This window comes from Eubalaena glacialis, chromosome 4, assembly GCF_028564815.1.
Source record: "Eubalaena glacialis isolate mEubGla1 chromosome 4, mEubGla1.1.hap2.+ XY, whole genome shotgun sequence".
Lineage (NCBI taxonomy): Eukaryota > Metazoa > Chordata > Mammalia > Artiodactyla > Balaenidae > Eubalaena > Eubalaena glacialis.
The window spans coordinates 104243745-104264286 of NC_083719.1; positions in this window are offsets into that span (position 1 = coordinate 104243745).

Sequence of the window (20542 nt, forward strand, 5' to 3'; positions counted from 1 at the left end):
TTGGCTGGGCCATGTTTTATCTATCAAGTCTGACAAATAATTATAACAGAGCTGCAGAAATTCCACATATTATTTCAAAATCACACTTCACGGTATAAGGTATAACCTGGAAATACATTTCCCTTCTTTGTCTGTTATCTATCCTTGTAAAACCAAGCTTACCTCTCACCTCATATCCTCTGGGTAGTTTCCTCAACACCTGCAGTTAGTTATTCATGACCTTATCTCTTTAGACAGTTTATTCTAATTCTTTTGAGCAGTTACCTGTGGTCTTCCTCCCCTGCCCCCCATGTTATTTTCTCAGGTTCAACTGTTAATCATTTTCCTCTCCACAGGCCCTATTAGCCTGGTACAAATAGACTGTCAATAAAATTGAGTAAATAAACGTTGAATGAATGAAAGTATAAATGAATGTATATTTCAGGTCAAAGAAAGAAGTGAGAGTGTACTGCAGAGCTGACAATATGGGTTTCTTCTTTCTAAGTAGGAAAAGAAATTCTAGTTTTTAGCTGGGCACTTGGCTTTCTGGAATAAAGACTGTATTTCCCAGCTTGCCTTGTAGCTAGATATGACCATTTTCCAGATCAGTCAATGGGAGTTAGGTAGAAATGGTATGGTAATTCAAGAGGTGACCTTGATCATGGCTGGGAAGAAGCTGTAGTGGCTAGAGTGCTAGCAGTCATTTTGGAGTCCAGGGTCCTGCTGGGATTAAAATCCCTGTATAGCAGAGCAACAAGGTATAAGGCATTAGAGGCTCTGATACCACAGAGACTACATCAGCCCTGGACTAATTACTTCCAGGTTTCCTGTACGTGCAAAGGGGAAAAAGAAACCATTCACACTATGTGTGAATTGAAATCCTTACTATGGTTTACCAGTAGTACCTGCTACATAATTTGTGGGATTCAGTACAAATAATTTTTGAACAGAGGAGTTTGTTGTTTAAAAATTATTAAGAGTTTTCAAGGCAACAACAGCGGAGATACAAGCTAGCCCAGAGCCCTTTTAAGCACAGGAAGCTTGCCTCATTTTGTACCAATCCCTTCCTTACCTGCTGAACTTTAGCCACATTGGCCTTGTTTCTGCTTCCTGACCATACTAACCTCTCTCCTGCTCAGGACATTTGCGCTTGGCTATTACAAGCCAGGGAACACTCTGCCACAGTTAATTGCAGTATTCATGCTTCCTATGCTGGCTCCCACTCCACCTTTATGAAGCAACAAATTAATGTCACATCCTTAGAAAAGTCCTTTGCAGCACCTCTCCACCCCCAGTATTATGGTGTCTTCTTATTTCTAACAATAGCATACCTATGCCAGTTCCTTATTTTATTGCTTTCTTGTTTGTTTCCTTTTAAAAATTACCCCAATCCCCTAGACTCTAAAGTAAGCTTCCTGAGGGCAGGTGCTTTCTGTGGCTTATTCACAGATAAATAGACAACCTCAATCATGTGATCCAGGTCATTTGGGTTCAAGAGTAGATTTCTCGATGTTTTTTAAACATTTTACCAATTTATCCTACAATGACTTGATTTTCTGTATTTGGTTACGTGGAAGTGGCCCTGTAAAGATAGAGCTGATTTGTGTAAATATTTCCCAGACTTGTCAGATGTGTGAAAAAGGAGGGATTTCTCTCTGATGGACATCTGTTTGTATTGCAATTAGCGCGTGCGCGCGCGTGCGCACACACACACACACACACACACACACACCCACCTTGGAAAGCAAAACGACCTACCCTCCCCTCCCCACAACTTACTGTCTACATTGACATGACTACATGAAGTATTCCTTTTCTTCATTAGCATAACTTTACTATGCCAGGAGAGTCTTGCCCAGGCACGTAACTTGACTGTTCATCATAGGAAATTTCTGAATACACAACAACCCTTCAATAGAAAGCATCAACAGAATATTTTACCTACAGATAGTTGGAATCCCTTTCCTCAAAAATCCTTACTGGCTATTTCTACCAATTCTAAATTTTATATCATGATCCTTACCCAATCCTAGTCAAGTCCCTGCATTGGAAGATCTACTTTACACCAAACTTTCCACTCTCAATAAATCCTGACTTGGCCTTCCATCTCCAAGATGCTACCAAAGGTGAGGTGGTATCGTCCATTACTGTGGTCAGCACCTCAGCTTTATCTTCTCAAAAGCTTATGCTGGTGATATGTGGGGAGCCAGCATTTGACAACCCTAAAGCAATTCTTTTAAGTGTGGGTTTATAAATCTGATTGTTCAGGATGATCAGTTATTCAGAGAGGTAAATATAATGCTTTCTCTCTCTTGCGAAGGGCTTTTCCTTACAAGCATATCGAGGTCAAAGGTTTACATAAGTAGTGACATATAATGATACCCATGTAAGTCAGAGAGCATACAAAACATATTTCCATGCTGTTCTGCCCAATATGGCAGCCATTAGACATACGTGGCGATTGAGAATTTGATATGTGCTTTGTCTGAATTGAGATATGACATAAGTGTAAAATATATCCCAGATTCAATGACTTAGTATGAAAAAAAGAATGCAAAGTATCTAATTAATAATTTCTATATGATTATATGCTGAAATGTAGTATTTGGGATATAATATACTATCAGTAGATAATATAATACTTGGATATAATTAATATATATAGATTAAAGGTAATATATAATATACTATTAAAATTAATTTTAACAATTTTTTTACACTTTTTAAAAATATGGCAACTAAAAAATTTAAAATGACATATATGGCTTATGTTACATTTCTATTGGACAGTGCTGTTTTCTCTCTAGTTAAAAAAGACAGGAAAGAAAAAAACCCTGGCAAATTGCATTATCAATAAAGAGGTCATGATATATATATTTTTCTCTTGTAATGCCTTACTTCTCCAATGTTAGTTATTTATTTAAAGATCCTCCCTAATATAACTAGAGACAATATTTTCAACATGTAAAATATTCGTGGTAAGTGGGGTTTCTTGGTCTACTAGAAAGCATTAAGAGGAATTACCCTTAAAAGTTGAAAAGCAGTTACAAGTTGTTTTGCTTTTGAATTAACTTTTAGAGGAAAATCTTCCACAGCTGGCTTTACAAGAGACATTTCAACAAACAGGGCAAGTAAGGAAGCCCAGGTATTAATCTGAGTTTGTGGTAAATGGCCAGATAGATCTGTGACTGAACAATGTAATTCAATTGTGCTGAGAAGCAGAGGTAGTCTGTAATTTTTCTCTACAACTGGCTCTTTTGTCTGGAGAATGATGCCTGGCCAATACCCTTCTTGTGGGCTGCGGAGGGAAATATGCATATCCCCCTTCTGTCCTGTTGTGTGCTTGAAAATACTCTGACCTGATATGTTAGACTACTGGGGATGGTATACAATTGCTTCTTGAAAGTCATTTTTGAAAATTTGACCCTAACTTTTGCCTAGGATAAAAGAGAGATGAGACAATCTCAGGGCCATTGACAAAAGCTAAAACAGGAACAAGGCAAGATCTGGCGTCAAAGGTTCCTGACCTGAGGTGAAAGAAGAGAGAGACACTTGTAAGGATGAGAAGTGAATAAATAAAAGTCCTACAGAGGAGGCAACCTTATTCTTTACCACTAAGGACAAGGAAACTCAACTTCATTGCCACTTAATCCTCTGCAACATGAGACTCAAGACTTGGTTAGACCATATAGCTTCCCGTCAGGTGACTAAGATCTCGGTTCATTTTAATGCGTAAAGTTTGTGAGTTGCATCCTCCTTCAAAGTTCCTTGTCCTCTGAAGTTGTTTTCATGTTTGACATCTTTGACAGTATTTCGAATGTTACCTCCTCACATGTTGAATATGTAATGTTAACAAACCATAATTTCAACAACATTTAGATTTATCATAAACTGTTCCCATCTATAATTCTTCTCATGCTTTAAACAGGGAAATAGAAAATGTTTCAGGACAAGATGATATAGTAGCTTTGAATTTTGACTCTTCAGATCAGCTATTTTGGCAGCTCAGTCACTCTTTCCATGATGAAACTTCCTTAATACTGTGTTTTTTTGGTTTTTTTTTTTTTTGGTGTAAGGAATCAAGAAAAGAATTCTAGAACTTTACAAGAAAATTAAGAATTTTATAAGAAAATTATTTTCCATTTTTTCCAAGGAGGAGGAAACATTGGAACTCATTCAGAAAATCTTGTTTTTTAAAAATTTCTAGGTGACTTCAGCATTTAGCACAGAGAGCTGGAAGAAAACTGTAATATACATAAAACCTGAAATAACGGTTACTTAAATACCATGACATGAATCTCTGGAGTTGGCCTTTGTCATTAAAGATGAATAGTTGTTACTTCCTAATTCTGATTGCTTTGCTAAAAAGATCTACTATATATAGTCATGATGAACCCAAGCTTATGATACTCATCTCCCTCCAGGGATCAAGTTTCTGGGGCAGAAAAGCTGTGTGTACAGCAGAGGAGGTACTTGTGTTTACTTCAAAAGGGAAGACAACAACTAAGCAGATGTACCAAGTACAGCCTATGTTTATTCAAAGATAAATAAAAACTATCACAGTAAATGATGGTAGAATTTAGAAATTCTTGTTCTCAACTGTCTGCTTAATCTTTTAGTTTAGAATACTATTTTGATGCTTGTTTTAGAAGAAAAAAATGCATTTCCATTTGTGCTACCTTTATCTTTTATCTGTTTGTCCTATTGCTATCTGGGGATCTTGACTTCTTTGAGTTTTTGAGAGAGACTTCAGTTGATGGTGTAGGGAAAAAGTGATTTGAACTCTGAATATAAATCCCATATATTAATTGTTTAAATCAATGAACTCACTCTAGGCTTTATCTGTAAGGAATAATTTAATTTCAGTGGATAGAAAACCAGGCAAAAATGGGTGTAAGTACAAAAGTAATTTATTGATCTGTGTAACTGAAAAGCCTCATTTGTTTCTGTAGGTGAGGTGTGATACAGCAATTCAAAGTTGTCACAAAGGATCTTCCATTGTCCCTCTAGATCACAGAATTGCTGCTTCCTTTGAAGACCTCAAATCCCCATACCACTATTTCCAGTGAAAGGGAAAGAGTCACCTCTTAGGATGGCTCCCAGGAAAATTAGTCTTTGTGGCAGTGTTATGGGCTGAACTGTGTCCTCCCAAATCTCCTATGTTGAAGTCCTAACCCCTAGTAACTCAGTATGTGACTGTATTTGGAGATAGGTCTTTGAAGAGGTAATTAAGTTAAAATTAGGTTGTTTAGGGAGAGCCCTAATCCAATATGACTGGTGTCCTGGTAAGAAGAGAAGATTAGGAGACAGAACCACATAGAGGGAAGATCATGTGGAGACAGAGAGGAGACGACCACCTATAAGCCAAGGAGAGAAGCTTCGAGAGAAAACAAACCTGCGAACACCTTGGTCTCAGACTTCTAGCCTTTAGAACTATGAGAAAATAAATTTCCGTGGTTTAAGTCACCCAATCTGTGGTATGTTAATACAGTAGCCGCACCAAGGATATCCAGAATTTCTAGCAAAATTCCAGCGGTCACTTTGATGGAAATTGCTTAGGTCATGTGCCACCCCTGAGCATTATGACCATCAGCATTAAAAAATGGATTGGCTTGAGTCAGTCAGGGTTTGCCCCTGAATCTGGGGAAGGGGAGGGACTCTTCCCTAGGCAAAGGACAGGGCTGAGATTCAAGGTCTTTTTGTAGTCCATGGGTTTACTCTCTAAAGACAAAATTTTGTTCTTGGAACTTGTAAATATTTTTAAGATATAATCTGTCTTCCAATATACGTCTTCCTTTAATCATATTCTTACTTTAATCCAGGTACTTGGGGCCCTTCTTGCATAACCTGAAGTTACAGTCTAAGATCAATAAAAACAAAACAACAACAAAAAACTAAAAACGAGTAATTTACTGCGTCCGAATCACTTCCAAGAGCCACTTGTGAGGATTTTACTGAAGGACTGTATGAGGAAATGGAGGTCAGTATTGCCCACCATATAGCAAACAACTTAATAAAACTCCTACTGAAGGCAAGCCAGCCCTCTGCTCCTTTTTTGACCTCCCCTGTCCTCTGCCCCAGCACACTCTGCTTTGCGGCTCTGCCTTCATCACTCCTACTGCTGAGTATCTTCCCTGGGTGTCCACATGGGGAGCTCCCTCCTCCCTTCAGGTCTCTGTCCAAACCCAATCTTACCCGTGAGGCCTTCTTTGACCACAGCACTCTCTCTCTCCCTTCCCTATTTAATTTTCCTCCATTTTACTTGTCCTCTAGATTTCCTTGTTCACAGGTTTATTATCTGCCTCTCTCCTTTAGACAGGTCTATGAGTGTGGAAATTTTGTCTGTTCTATTTCCAGCTGTAGCCTTCATTATTTAAAATCTTGTTTAGAAAATAGAAGTCACACAATACATTTTTGTTGAATGAACACATTTTTTTTCACTAGAGTTTCTCTTCAGTAACCAGTCATTGGGTCTCCTACCATTGATGCTTCCCCAGCATGCTTCCCAAATATCCCCATGGTTACTAAGAGTGAATTTCTTTAGAAGACAGTAGGATAGTATTAATTATATAAATATATATATGACATACATAAGACATATATATGTATACAGGACATACATATACACACACGTTTATGAATGTCTTTGTGTATATATGTATATATTCATACAGACACACATTTTCTGTGACACTATTAAAGCCATCTCTTCTCTCTGTCCTGACTGCCTGACTCATGTGCCTGTTGGCAGGGAGAGGAGCTGTATGATCTGCCCAGGCCTAATCCAGATCTATCACTGCGGAACCAATGAATCCTGCTCCCCAAGTGAATGGTATAAACATAAGAACCCGATGATTTCCTGTGTCTCCTTCAGTTACTATCAAAGAGAAGTCACAGCAATCAAATTACTACATTGGGTTGTTTTTTTCCAGCAGAATGTTTATGTCATTCTGAGATTTCTTTTACACTTTGAGTTCATTTGCTTTTCTGAACCTTTAAAGAAGGCAATATATTTCCCATTGCCTTTTGTAATCAGACTCAATTTTTTTTTTAACATGGCCATATATTTTACATAATCTGATCCCCCCTTATCTCATCAGTTTTATCTCTTGCCACTTTCCCTCTCATACTCTTTCTTTTTTTGCCACCCATACTGGCTTCTTTCTTCCTCGAATGCACTGTGCCCCTTCTACCCTCTAGAGCAGGTCAGAGAGTTTGAAGGCGAAGCTGAACAAGCATGCTTGCCTTTGTGCTTAAAGTCCAAATCCTTGAGCTGCCCCACACAATACCAATACCCCTCAACCTCTAAGGTATGAAAAGGCGCTTATGCAGAATTAGCTTCATGAAAATCATTTGGGGTTCATTCAATACAGAAAGAAGAAGCAAAAATCATGAATTTTATGACACTCTTTTGGTACTTAGGCCAGATTCTTTGCTTGTTAGAGGGAGAGAGCCTGTTAGAGGGAGGGAGCCTGTAAGCATGAGGCTGTACAGCCTGGCTTTCCTAATTGAGTCTTTTGAGAAGTGGACAGTCTTGGTGCCACCTGTTACTATCCCACCATAAATGGCTACCATCATATGAGAATAAAGCCAGTGTTAGAATTGCTAGTACCTCAAAGAGTTCTGTTTCACTTTCTTAGATTTCAAAGGTGACTCAGCACTTTTAACATATCTAGTCAACTGGTAGCCAAGACTGCAGCTGTGCCTTTTGTGCTATCAGGGAAACCAGGGTCACCTGCAGAGAAAAATCCTTCTGACACATAGGCCCTCTCATCTGCATTTTGCTTTGGCTGTAATACTATCCCTGTCCTCACGTCCACCTTTAGAAGCCACTAACCTTTCCACAGGCTTCTAAACTTCATGAAGGCAATGATACTGTTTACCTTGTATGACTATCTCCAGTGGCCAGCATAACACCTTGCACATAATAATTATTTAACTTAAGGAATGAATCTTATACAGAGTTAAATTTATATAACTTAATTCAATTTCAATGAATGAAATTGATAATAGAGAGAAAATTTGACATATGGTTTCACAAGGTTTACACATATGTGAGGCATCTTTACTGCAGTCAGAAACTGTGATAAAAGACACAGAAGATATGAAAACCTCTCCACCTGCAATAAAGCACTGCTATAATATTAATAAATTGGAAATCATATAAACTAAAACAACAACTATTTCCTTAGCTTATATCATTTGCTGGCACTTTAATAAAAAATTTCCTACTTACTACAATACCCAGTGTAGGTATTACTACATCTAGTTTTTCTGCTGAGGACACTAAGGCTCATTAAAGTCAAGGACCTTCACCAAGTTCACACTGCTGCTGAGGTTTCTCAGCTGGGGTTTAAGTATACTGTGCTCTTCCTGGTACACAGGCAACAGCTACTGTTGGTATTTCCATACAGGGTAACTGATGTGGCCATCCCTGTGGCTGTGCTGGGATCCATAGGACCTGAGAGAGCAGCTCACAAGATAAAACAGACAGCTCCGTAGTCTGGAATCTCAGAAGGGCTGGTGTGGCCGGAGCAGAGGGTGCTTTGGGCTGAGGGTTGAAAGGAGGAGAGAAAGACTCAAAAGCAGCTGGGAGGGGAGCTGTGGGAGCAGCTTCCCATCACCAGGAGCATCTCTTCCCCGGGAGTGCCTGGGTACTACGGAACAGCTTTAGAACCTTTTAGTTTGACCTGGGGTAGAGAGGGTAATGAGAGAGCTTTCTGTGTCAAACGATATTCTAGTATTCTAAATTAAAGAATCAATTTCATGAATTTTATCCCTTAACTTTTTTTCTTCTTTTACCTTGATGAGGTTTTATTTCTTATCTCCTTTGTGGTGATGCTGGTACCAACTGTTCAAAGAAGCCTGTAAAGAAGACCCATGCCTTGGTTTAGGTATCTGGATGGTGGGTTGTATAAGGTTAAGTTTCTACCAGAGTGGTTAAAACCATCCCTCACCATGCCTCCCAATTAAATATGACTCAAAAGCAGGATTAAAGCCAAGAATGAGAACCAGTCTTCATTTCTGGGAAACAAAGAGGCTACAGACTGATGTGAATCTAGAGGAACTAAGGAGACCTGGAACTGTCCAGGAAACACCTGAGACAGGTTGAGGCAACTGGGCCTGGTGGCTCAACTGGACAAGCTTAGGCTTTGAAGGTCTCATATTCATTCATTCATTCATTCATTCATTCATTCATTCATACATTCATTCATTCACTCATTCATTTTATGTGTTGAATATAAAATAGAGAAAAGAAAAATTAATACTCAATAAGTAGAGGTAAGGAGTACAGATCACTATGGGTTTAGGGGTGAAAGAGAGAGCAATACTGTAGTAGTTTGAGGGGGTTATAGGGTCAAGGCAAAGGTTTTAAGTCTCTTTGTCTGTAGTTGGTCTGAGGACAATACATGAGTGGAGAGACTGAGGGTCCAGGAGAGCCTAATGAAATAATGCCCAGACAACAAAATAAGATTCTATACCCAGATGGAAGAGTTGGATTTGACAAGCCATAGGATGCTTCTTTCTTTGAGACTGAGAGAGGAGATGCTGCTATTTAACTCTTTTAGGAGATCTTTCTTCCAGAAGACCCAAGATATGTGGTTTATTAAATTACCTAAAATGCTAATGAGTTTCAGATATAGTCATGGATCATTTATAGACTGTTGTCATGCAAAGGGTAAATTATAAATAATTTAATCTTTCAACAATGTTTACTTTGTGTTAAGATTTTGGGGTACAAAGTTGAGTGAGACCCAGTCTCTACACTCGGTGAACTAACAGTATTGTAGGGGTGACAGGTATATGAATAGATTTTTATAAATGTGTCTAATGCAATGATCAAGCATGCCCTGGGTATTACAGATACCCTAAGGAGACGGTATCCTTCAGTGGCAGAGTGTGTTTATGTATGTATTTGGGTATACATGCTAATATCAGAAAAGGGGTCCTGGAAATAATGATGTATGAGCAGAGCACATTTTAAAAATTTACAACTCACTTTAAAAATTCACAGGTATATAATACATATTTATTATGGGAAATAATTTTAAAAGAAATTAAAAGGAATATCTTTTGTCCAAAATATAGCATCACTAAAGGAAAGAATATTGAACTTAGTGTCAGACTTTGATTTTTTTTTTTTATAGATTTGATTACTTTTAAACTTTTCTATAAACTCAAGAGCACGTTTTATTCCTAATTGTTTAAGCTTCCTCTTATCTATTCATTGATTCATTTAACGGATACTTCTTTTATTTATTTATTTATTTATGGCTGTGTTGGGTCTTCGCCTCTGTGCGAGGGCTTTCTCTAGTTGCGGCAAGTGGGGGCCACTCTTCATCGCGGTGCGCGGGCCTCTCACTATCGCGGCCTCTCTTGTTGCGGAGCACAGGCTCCAGACGCGCAGGCTCAGTAATTGTGGCTCACGGGCCTAGTTGCTCCGCGGCATGTGGGATCTTCCCAGACCAGGGCTCGAACCCGTGTCCCCTGCATTGGCAGGCAGATTCTCAACCACTGCGCCACCAGGGAAGCCCCAGACTTTGATTTTTAAGTGTGTGTGTGACTTTGGAAAAGTTTTATCACATCTCTGGGTATCAGTTTTCTCATCTGAACAGTGAAGAGGCTGGCCTCTAAGGCTAGTCAATACACGATAGTCTCTGAGTCTGTGAATATAAGTACAAATTAATATAACACTGAGAACATAAGTGATTTCTAATTGGTGAAGTGTGACAGTTTAAAATAGGAAGCCAAGATGGTCTACGTAATTAGCTCTGACACACGTCTCCCTTTATGACAAAGGTCAGTCATTTCAGTTTCCTCTGTCTTGTTTGCTGCATCCCCAAAATGGGGATCACATTCCCGATACCTGCCTTTTTCATGAATCTTTTGTCCGGATTAATAAGGACCTTATTTCCCTGAAGGAAATGGCTCACGTGTTGGAGGTACATTAATTCTTTTAGGCCATTAGGACACCATTTACTTAATTTTATTCCGACAGCCGTGTACTCTATTTTCCTTGGTAAGCTCATGGCTTCAGCTTGAAATGCAGGAATGCTATTTAGAAGAAACAGTATCAATAATTTATAGAGTCTCCATAGATATGCTGACGACTTTTTTCCAGGTGTTTTTTCTTTTTAAAAACATCATCATGCTGTTATTTACAACAGGCATTTAATTTCCTTTCATATATCATCCACTAGATGGGAGATATATCACAAGTTGGGAAAACTGTGAAGTTAAATTCTCATTAGGATTGATTCAGATTCATGTGAGGATCTTTGGTGCTATTCTCTACCTTTGGATATCTGCATTAGGAGATAAACAACACCACTCAGAAACCCTTGCTATCAACCTCTTCTTCCCTAGCAAGAAGACAGAAATTGGGTACTATAACCTAGGTATGCCACTTGGAGCTATGATATTGCTGAATGGATTCAACTCAGAGAGCATTAATTTGGTGCAAACTACTTGCAAGGCCTGTGTTAAGGGATGTGAAGATGTACTAAAAAGGTCTACAATTTGGCAGGATAGAAATCTGTGGTATCCCTCTAACTCCAATAAGTGTCTTGTTGGTACAAAGAGCTGTGGGAATTCAGAGCAGAGGCAGAAATAATGGAGAAATAGCTTTTTACTGGGTCTTCACTCAGCCAAAATAATAAATTCTTATTCAAGTATGAAGGGGTAAAGATTTTGTCTTGGATTTTTCTTCTACTGATTTAAAGGAGGAGACCTGACCTGCTGATTGGACAGTATGCCTATAGCCACCTGCCCAAATAGCATCAAGGAGACAGACTGTATAGTTACTGGAATTGCTGCAGACCAAGGCACTGATAAATCACTGCTCTTCTCCTTTCAATGTTTAACTTCTCCAATTGGTACCCAATTCAGGACTGTAAGATCTAGAGGAGAAATAAAATCTCCAGGTACTTTCAAATTAGGATGTAGAACCTTGTATGGAAAATAGCAATTTCTCTTTCCCGCTCCTTTGCCTTCTTGATATCCCAGCCTCTTGATGAGGAACTAGAGGCTGGTTGGAGAATTCATGCTAAAGTGAAGACTTGGACGATTTAAAGTCTAAGAAGACTTAAAAAATATTTTAATGTTTGCTTCTTGTGCTTTTCAGAAACAATCATAGAGCAAATAAATAAAATGCTTGAAAAAAGAATAATAAGAAAATAGTTTAAAATTTGTTCAGGAATAGGATGTGTGTTATATGTCAGATAATGCCAAATTATCTTCCAAAGTGGTTCTATTTACAAATGTATTTACAAGCCCAGTTGTATAGTATAAGACTCCTGTTCTACATTCTTGTTAACATTTTATAATGTAAGATTTAAAAATTTTTGCCAATCTGTTGTGTGTAAAATGGTGTCCTAATATTGTTTTTATTTGCATTTTTCTCATTGTAAATGAGATTAATCATTTTTCATGTTTATTTTCTTCTCCTATTATGTGTCTGTTATTTTTTTAATTGAGCTTTTTTCTCTTATTGATGAGTAGGAATTCTTTCTGTACCCTCGATTCTAAATCTTTATGTGTTACATGTATTGCTAGCTTCCTTATCTAAATTTGTGGCTTGCCTTTTCACTTTCTTTATGATGAATTTTGATAAACTAGGATTCTTAATAATAATAAAGTTAACTTAATCAATCTTGTCTTTTGTATTTTGGGTTTACTGTATCTACCCTGAGATCATAAAGATATTCTTCTATATTGTCTTCTAACATTTTTATAGTTTTGCATTTTACATGTAGGTCTTTAATATCCTTTTAAATTGATTGTTGTGTTTAGTACAAGGTGGTCCAACTTTTTAGTTTTCTATAAGGATAAAATCACTTATTTCAGCACTGTATTGAAAGTCAATAATCGATTTCATCACTGATCTGCCGTGCCAGCTCTGACATAAGGCAAGTTTCTGTACAAATACAGCTATTGCTGAAATTGGGCGCCCCAAATATCACCCAAAAAAGGAAAAATCTGAGTTTATTGCTTACTATGGTATGGGAGAACACCACTTCACAAAGCTTCGGCGGCATTTTCAAGTGAACAAAGTAAAGCCAGAAGTTACTGAGAACTGGAAGTTTTGTTTAAGGCTGCTCTTTCACTGTGAAGACTTGACTACGTTTGGGTAAATATCATGATAGTCCAGAATTGGAGAAAAAGAAAGAGGAGGATTTTGAGGCAAGGGTTTCAAAGAATCTTAGGGTGTAAACTGTTGATGCTTTCCATCTAAGAGTTGTTGGGTCATTGGGGAAGTTCCTGTAATAAACAATCAAACCATTCACTTGGGCAGGAGAGTCCTGGAAGAGTAAGGAAATGCTATGAAGAAAGTGGAAAGCAGATTCATGTTAATAATGGTAATAAGGTGTGATTATGTTCTCATTTTCTGGGCCGAGTATGCAGGTAGAAGGTTTCAGTACTTAATCTTTTTCTCTACTCCGTCCATTCTGTTCCATTGGTTATTTGTCTATTCTTGTTCCAATACTATCCTTTAAAAACTAATTAGCACTCTAGTAAGTCAGAATATCTGGTAAGATAAGGAGCTCCCATCTTGTTTTTCTTGATGAGTTTCTTTGATATTCTTGGTTTCTTCCATATTACTTTAGAATCACCTACCCAAGTTCCTTACATATACCCATATGTACATACTCAAAACTTGTCAGAATTTTGATTATAATTGTAGCGAATTATTGATAAGTTGTGGCAGAACTGATTTCTTTATAATATATAGTCTTCTACTCAATGAACATGCTGTATCCCTCCACTCAGCAGTCCCCAACCTTTCTGGCACCAGGGACTGGTTTTGTGGAAGACAATTTTTCCATGGACGGGGTGGTGGAGGGATGGTTCAGGTGGTAATGTGAGCGATGGGGAGTGGCAGATGAAGCTTCGCTTGCTTGCCCGCCGCTCACCTGCTGTGTGGCCTGGTTGGGGACCCCTGCCTCCACTGATACGTTTTCTTTCATTTTCTTCATTGAAATTGTAAAAATTTCTTTTAAAGGTCATATACATTTTTTGTTACATTTGTCTTAGACATTTTACAGATTTCTTAGATGACATTTTAAATTTTACCCATTAAAAATGATATACATAATTTTTATTGGGTTGGTCAAAAAGTTTGTTCAGATTTCTTTACCATCTTACGAAAACCCAAATGAACTTTTTGGCCAGCCAATACATTTGTTTCTGATATGTAGAAATGCAGTTAATTCTTGTTTATGGCTTTTTGAGTCTAGCATTTTGCTTACTTTAAAATTATGAATAGAAATGGTAATTTGGGGCATACTTGTCCTTTTTTTTTTTTTTTTGAAAGTAAATGGAGTGATTGCTGTGTTTCATCATTAAATAGGATGTTTGCAGATATTTTTCTAGATGCTCTTTATCAAGTTAAAGAATTTTCTACTATTCCTGGTCTGCTAAGAGCTTTATTTTTTTAAAATTATGATTAGAAGTAAATTATATCAACTATTTTTCCTGCTTCTATCAGAGTGATCATATGATTCATAATTAAAGTAATTAATCATTTTCCTAACACTAGTTAGGAAATCAATCTTCAAGTACCTCTAGTTACAAATCTCACTCTGCCATATTGTGTTATATTTTTATATATTGCTGGATTTTGCTTGCTAGTATTGTATACATATTTTTTTTTTTGCATTTGTAACTTAAAGCATTTATTTTATAGATTTCTGAATTTTACAATTTATATTCTATCTGGTTATTCTCAAAATCTGTTTTGTAATTCATCATAATCTTTTGCTTGATATTCACTTCTTTCCATATCCTTTAAAAAAAAAAACTTCTCCAAACATATTCACTATGCTTGGTAATTTCAATTTTAGATGAGAGAGAACAAAAAAAATAATTTTCCCAAAGTTACACAACTTGGTGCAATTTGGATTTGAATTAAACAGCCCACTTTAGACCATGCACTTAACCATGGTCATGAAAGTCATCAAAGTCATCATTAGAGACTTTACCCCATCTACAACAGGGTAAAGTCTCTAAAACGTATCTTTTAAAAGTTGGGCTGGGGCTTCCCTGGTGGCGCAGTGGTTGAGAATCTGCTTGCCAATGCAGTGCACACGGGTTCGAGCCCTGGTCTGGGAAGATCCCACACGCCATGGAGCAACTAAGCCCGTGAGCCACAATTACTGAGCCTGCGCGTCTGGAGCCTGTGCTCCGCAGCAAGAGAGGCCGCGATAGGGAGAGGCCCGCGCACCGTGATGAAGAGTGGCCCCCGCTTGCCGCAACTGGAGAAAGCCCTCGTACAGAAACGAAGACCCAACACAGCCATAAATAAATAAATAAATAAAATTTAAAAAACAAACAAACAAAAAAAGCTGCCCCTCCTCCTGAAGCTTGACCCCCAAGTCACAGGTTCCTTATAAAAAAAAAAAAAAAAAAAAAAGTTAGGCTGTTCCTGAAGATTTTAAATAGTTAATTGTCAGGATCAAATTTTTGTTCAAAAAGATTGTTATGTCAGTAGTCTGGTGAATGAATTTATGGGGCTGGACTAGAGGAACTAAGACCAGTAGGGTGACTACTGCAGTAATCTAAGGGATGAGGGCCTTAAGCTAGACTCATAGTAAAGAATCTAAAGGAATGGGTGATTCATCGGATGTGGGGTTAGGGAGAGAGATAAGTTTAGCTTTTGTTTTTGTTAAACTTGGGAGCCTGGTAGATGCTAGTTCCTCTCACTAAGACAGGAATACAAAAGAAAAAGCAGATGTAGCAAAAGCTTGTTTCATTAAATATTTGACATGTTGAATTTGAGGTTTTGGTAAAAATGCTCAATAGTTAAGTTAAGCATATGGAAAAACATGAAAGTCTTCCCCATAGTCTATATATCTCTACCCTTTTAATTTCTCTTTTATATTTTTCCCTAACTTCCTTCCATGCCTTCTCTAGTACAAGGCAGAGCAAGCACTTTAAAATGTACTGAAACTTTACAAGTCTGAGGGAGTCTAGGGGTGTTACCTACATGGAAATCAACTGAAATTCAGACATTCTGTTCTATGAAATAACCAGGTGCAGATGAGGCTTTTCCAAGTGATTTTCAGTTTACTTTCCATTTTTTAAAGCTCACTTTAACCCTGGTATGAACTAGAGATATTTCTTTCTGCCCCCACAGCCCTGGAGAAATAAGGTCCAATTGATAGAGTTTTTCAGTTACTCAGATCCTATCTCAGAGGTGATTCTCTGTGAGTTTCTACCTACAGAATGTCTCTAACTTTCTGTGTATACATCTTTTGCATCCAGTAAATATCCCTTAACCTGTCACTTTTCAAACTTACAGCCAAATTAGGAATTCATGGCTTTTCTAAAACCCTAAGTTTTGCTAAAATTTCCTGCTACACTGTGTAGGTTTCTGATCTCCTTCTGACCATCATTTCTTCATACCATCCCACAGAGGTAGCTCTCCCCAGGGTACGTATCTTGGGTTGTAGTCAGTTCTCTGTTCTAACATGCAATTTGGATTTAATTAATCTACCCAGAGCCAGAATGGTGTTTGATTCAGTCTACTGATTTGGAAAGAGAGCTTTTTTCTTTTTTTCAATGATACTAGCTCATATCTGCTGACTGCAGCATGAAGTAGAAGAAAATGTTTTGGTCTAGAATTATAGTATTAGGATTCTGGTCCAAGTTTTACTATAATCCAACCTGACAAGGTTTAGGAAATCATTTCTCTCTTTGAACCCTCATGTTCTTGTTTATCTCTTTGAATCTTCATGTCTACATCTTTATATTCATGAGAAATTCCTCCTGATATTATCATGCTTTTTCAAGGTCTGTGAATTCCACTGTAGTTGGGCGGGGTGGGGGGAGCGGGCACGAGGTGAGGTTACAACTGAGTTCATTTGTCTTTGGATATTTAGTCTCAGTTAGGATCCCTTACACTCACTGGCTCATTCTAGCATGCCCTACTCATTCCAACAAACAAGGCTTATAGGGCATGCTGTTGAAATCTATTTCCCAGCAAAATTGCTAGTTATTTGATGTCATGGAATGTAGGCCTTCTTTCAAAAGTTAACACTACACATACTAAATCTACATATGCTGAGCACTTATTCTAAGATAAAACCCTGCCTCTCTTACTAAGATTTTATAAAAATCCAGTGAACTAATAAAGGGAAATAATAAATGCAAATGGTATCATTATGCTCATTGTAAAGAAAATTTTTGCTTCTCTCTATGAATTACTTGGAATTTTATTTGACTGTTAAAATTGGGTATTGTCCACAATATATAATCTGTCTATGAGTTAATATTACCTAGAGGTAGATACTACAATTTATATATCTTATTCCTCTTTTTAGACTCTGGACACTGGTAATTATATGTCTCATATTCATCAATATAGAAATAGAAAACTATAAACCCCATTTGCCTGATTAAGCTCTAGCTCTTGAAAAGCATGCTGTAGCCAGAGACCAAAGGTCTTTAATTAGTAATGGTTAGCAAAGAATCTGGGCAGGGTAAGAAAGTGTTGACTCAGGGGTAAGGATGAGACTAGACTCTGAACGATGGAACCAGTTAGAACTGGACAGAAAAGGATGAAGCTGGGCTTGTTTGTCTTAGGTATTTTGCAAACATTAAAGAGGAATGATATTAGGGTGAAGACTTCTTCAGGTCAGATATATAGTTCTTACCATAAATTTCTGAAGTGAGGTATACTAAATTCATTTGTACACAAGGGACCTGCATTTCCATGTTATTTGGAGAACATCGAAACTCTTTGTCTGTTTTTTTCCTCAGGCCTGTTTGTAATAGCTGGCTCTAACAGAGCATTTAAAAAATATGAACTGGAAATTAAATGCCACTCTCTTGAACAACCAAGTTAGTCAAAGAAGAAATCACAAGGGAAATTAGAAAATATCTTGATACAAATGAAAATAAAAACACAACATACCAGAATATATGGCAACTAGCAAAAGCAGTACTAAGAGGGAAGTTCATAGTGAGAAATACCTACATTAAAAAACAAAGAAAGATCTCAAATCAGCAACCTAATTTTCCCCTCAAGGAGCTAGAAAAAGAAGAACAAGCTAAGCCCAAAGTTAGCAGACGAAAGGAAATAATGATAAGCACAGAAATAAATGAAATAAAAAATAGAAAAAAATCAACAAAATTAAGAGTTTTAAAAAGATAAGCAAAATTGACAAACCCTTGGCTAGACTAAGAAAAAAGGAAAAAACACCCAAATTGATAAAATAAGAAATGAAAGAAGAGATTACAAATGATGTCACAGAAATAAAAAGGATCACAAGAGACTACTATGAACAATCACATACCAAAAACCTGTATGATAAAGAAGAAATGGACAAATTCTTAGAAACATATAACCTAGCAAGATTAAATCATGAAGAAATAGAAAATGTGAACAGATCTATAACTAGTATGAAGATTGAAGCAGTAATTGAAAACCTCCTAACAAAGAAAAGCCCAGGACCAGATGGCTTTGCTGGTGAATTCTACCAAACATTTAAAGAAGAATTAATGCCAGTCTTTCTCAAATTCTTCCCAAAAAATTGAAGAGGAGGGAATACTTCCAAACTCATTTTCTGAAGCCAGTCTTACCTTCATACCAAAGCCAGACAAAAGTACCACAAGGAAAAGAAACCTACAGATCAATATCCCTTTTAAATATAAATGCAAAAATCCTCAACAAAATACTTGCAAACTGAATCCCACAGCACATCAAACAGATCATATACCATGATACACTACATTTACAGAATAGAGGATAAAAATCACATGATCATCTCAACTGATGCAAAAAAAGGGCTTGACAAAATTCAAAACCCTTTTATGATAAAAACTCTCAACAAATTAAAAAGAGAAGGAAAGTATCTCAACATAATAAAGGCCAAATATAAAAAGTTACAGCTAACATCATACTCAATGGTGAAAAACAGAGCTTTTTCTCTAACATCAGGAACAAGGCAAGGATGCCCACTCTCATCACTTCTATTCAACATAGTACTTGAAGTTCTAGCCAGAGCAATTAGGTAAGAAAAAAGAAATAAAATGCATCCAAATAAGAAAGGAAGAAGCAGAGATTTGGTTCAAGATGGCGGAGTAGAAGGACGTGCTCTCACTCCCTCTTGCGAGAACACCGGAATCACAACTAACTGCTGAACAATCATCGACAGAAAGACACTGGAACTCACCAAAAAAGACACCCCACATCCAAAGACAAAGGAGAAGCCACAATGAGATGGTAGGAGGGGCACAATCACAATAAAATCAAATGCCGTAACTGCTGGGTGGGTGACTCACAAACTGGAGAACACTTATATCACAGAAGTCCACCCACTGGAGTGAAGGTTCTGAGCTCCACGTCAGGCTTCCCAACCTGGGGGGTCTGGCAACGGGAGGAGGAATTCGTAGAGCATCAGACTTTGAAGGCTAGTGGGATTTGATTGCAGGACTTTGACAGGACTGGGGGAAACAGAGACTCCACTCTTGGAGGGCACACAAAGTAGTGTGTGCACTGGGACCCAGGGGAAGGAGCAGTGACCCCATAGGAGACTGAACCAGACCTACCTGCTAGTGTTGGAGGGTCTCCTGCTGAGGCGGGGCATGGCTCTGTCACACTGTGAAGACAAGAACACTGGCATCAGAAGTTCTGGGAAGTACTCATTGGTGTGAGCCCTCCAAGAGTCCACCATTAGCCCCACAAAAGACCCCAGGTAGGATCCAGTGTTGGATCGCCTCAGGCCAAACAACCAACAGGGAGGGAACCCAGCCCCACCCATCAGCAGACAAGAGGATTAAAGTTTTATTGAGCTCTGGCCACCAGAGCAACAGCCAGCTCTACCCACCACCAGTCCCTCCCATTAGGAAACTTGCATAAGCCTCATCCACCAGAGGGCAGACAGCAGAAGCAAGAAGAACTACAACCCTGCAGCCTGTGGGGGAAAAAAGACACTCACAGAAAGATAGACAAGATGAAAAGGCAGAGGGCTATGTACCAGATGAAGGAACAAGATAAAACCCCAGAAAATCAACTAAATGAAGTGGAGGTAGGCAACCTTCCAGAAAAAGAATTTAGAATAATGATAGTGAAGATGATCCAGGACCTCGGAAAAAGAATGGAGGCAAAGATCGAGAAGATGCAAGAAATGTTTAACAAAGACCTAGAAGAATTAAAGAACAAACAAACAGAGATGAACAATACAATAACTGATATGAAAAATACACTAGAAGGAATCAATAGCAGAATAACTGAGGCAGAAGAATGGATAAGTGAGATGGAAGACAGAATGGTGGAATTCACTGCTGCAGAACAGAATAAAGAAAAAGGAATGAAAAATGAAGACAGCCTAAGACAGACACCCTCTGGGACATTAAATGCAACAACATTCTCATTATAGGGGTCCCAGAAGGAGAAGATGGAGAGAAAGGACCAGAGAAAATATTTGAAGAGATTTTAGTCGAAAACTTCCCTAACATGGGAAAGGAAATAGCCACCCAAGTCCAGGAAGCGCAGAGAGTCCCATGCAGGATAAACCCAAGGAGAAACATGCTGAGACACATAGTAATCAAACTGGCAAAA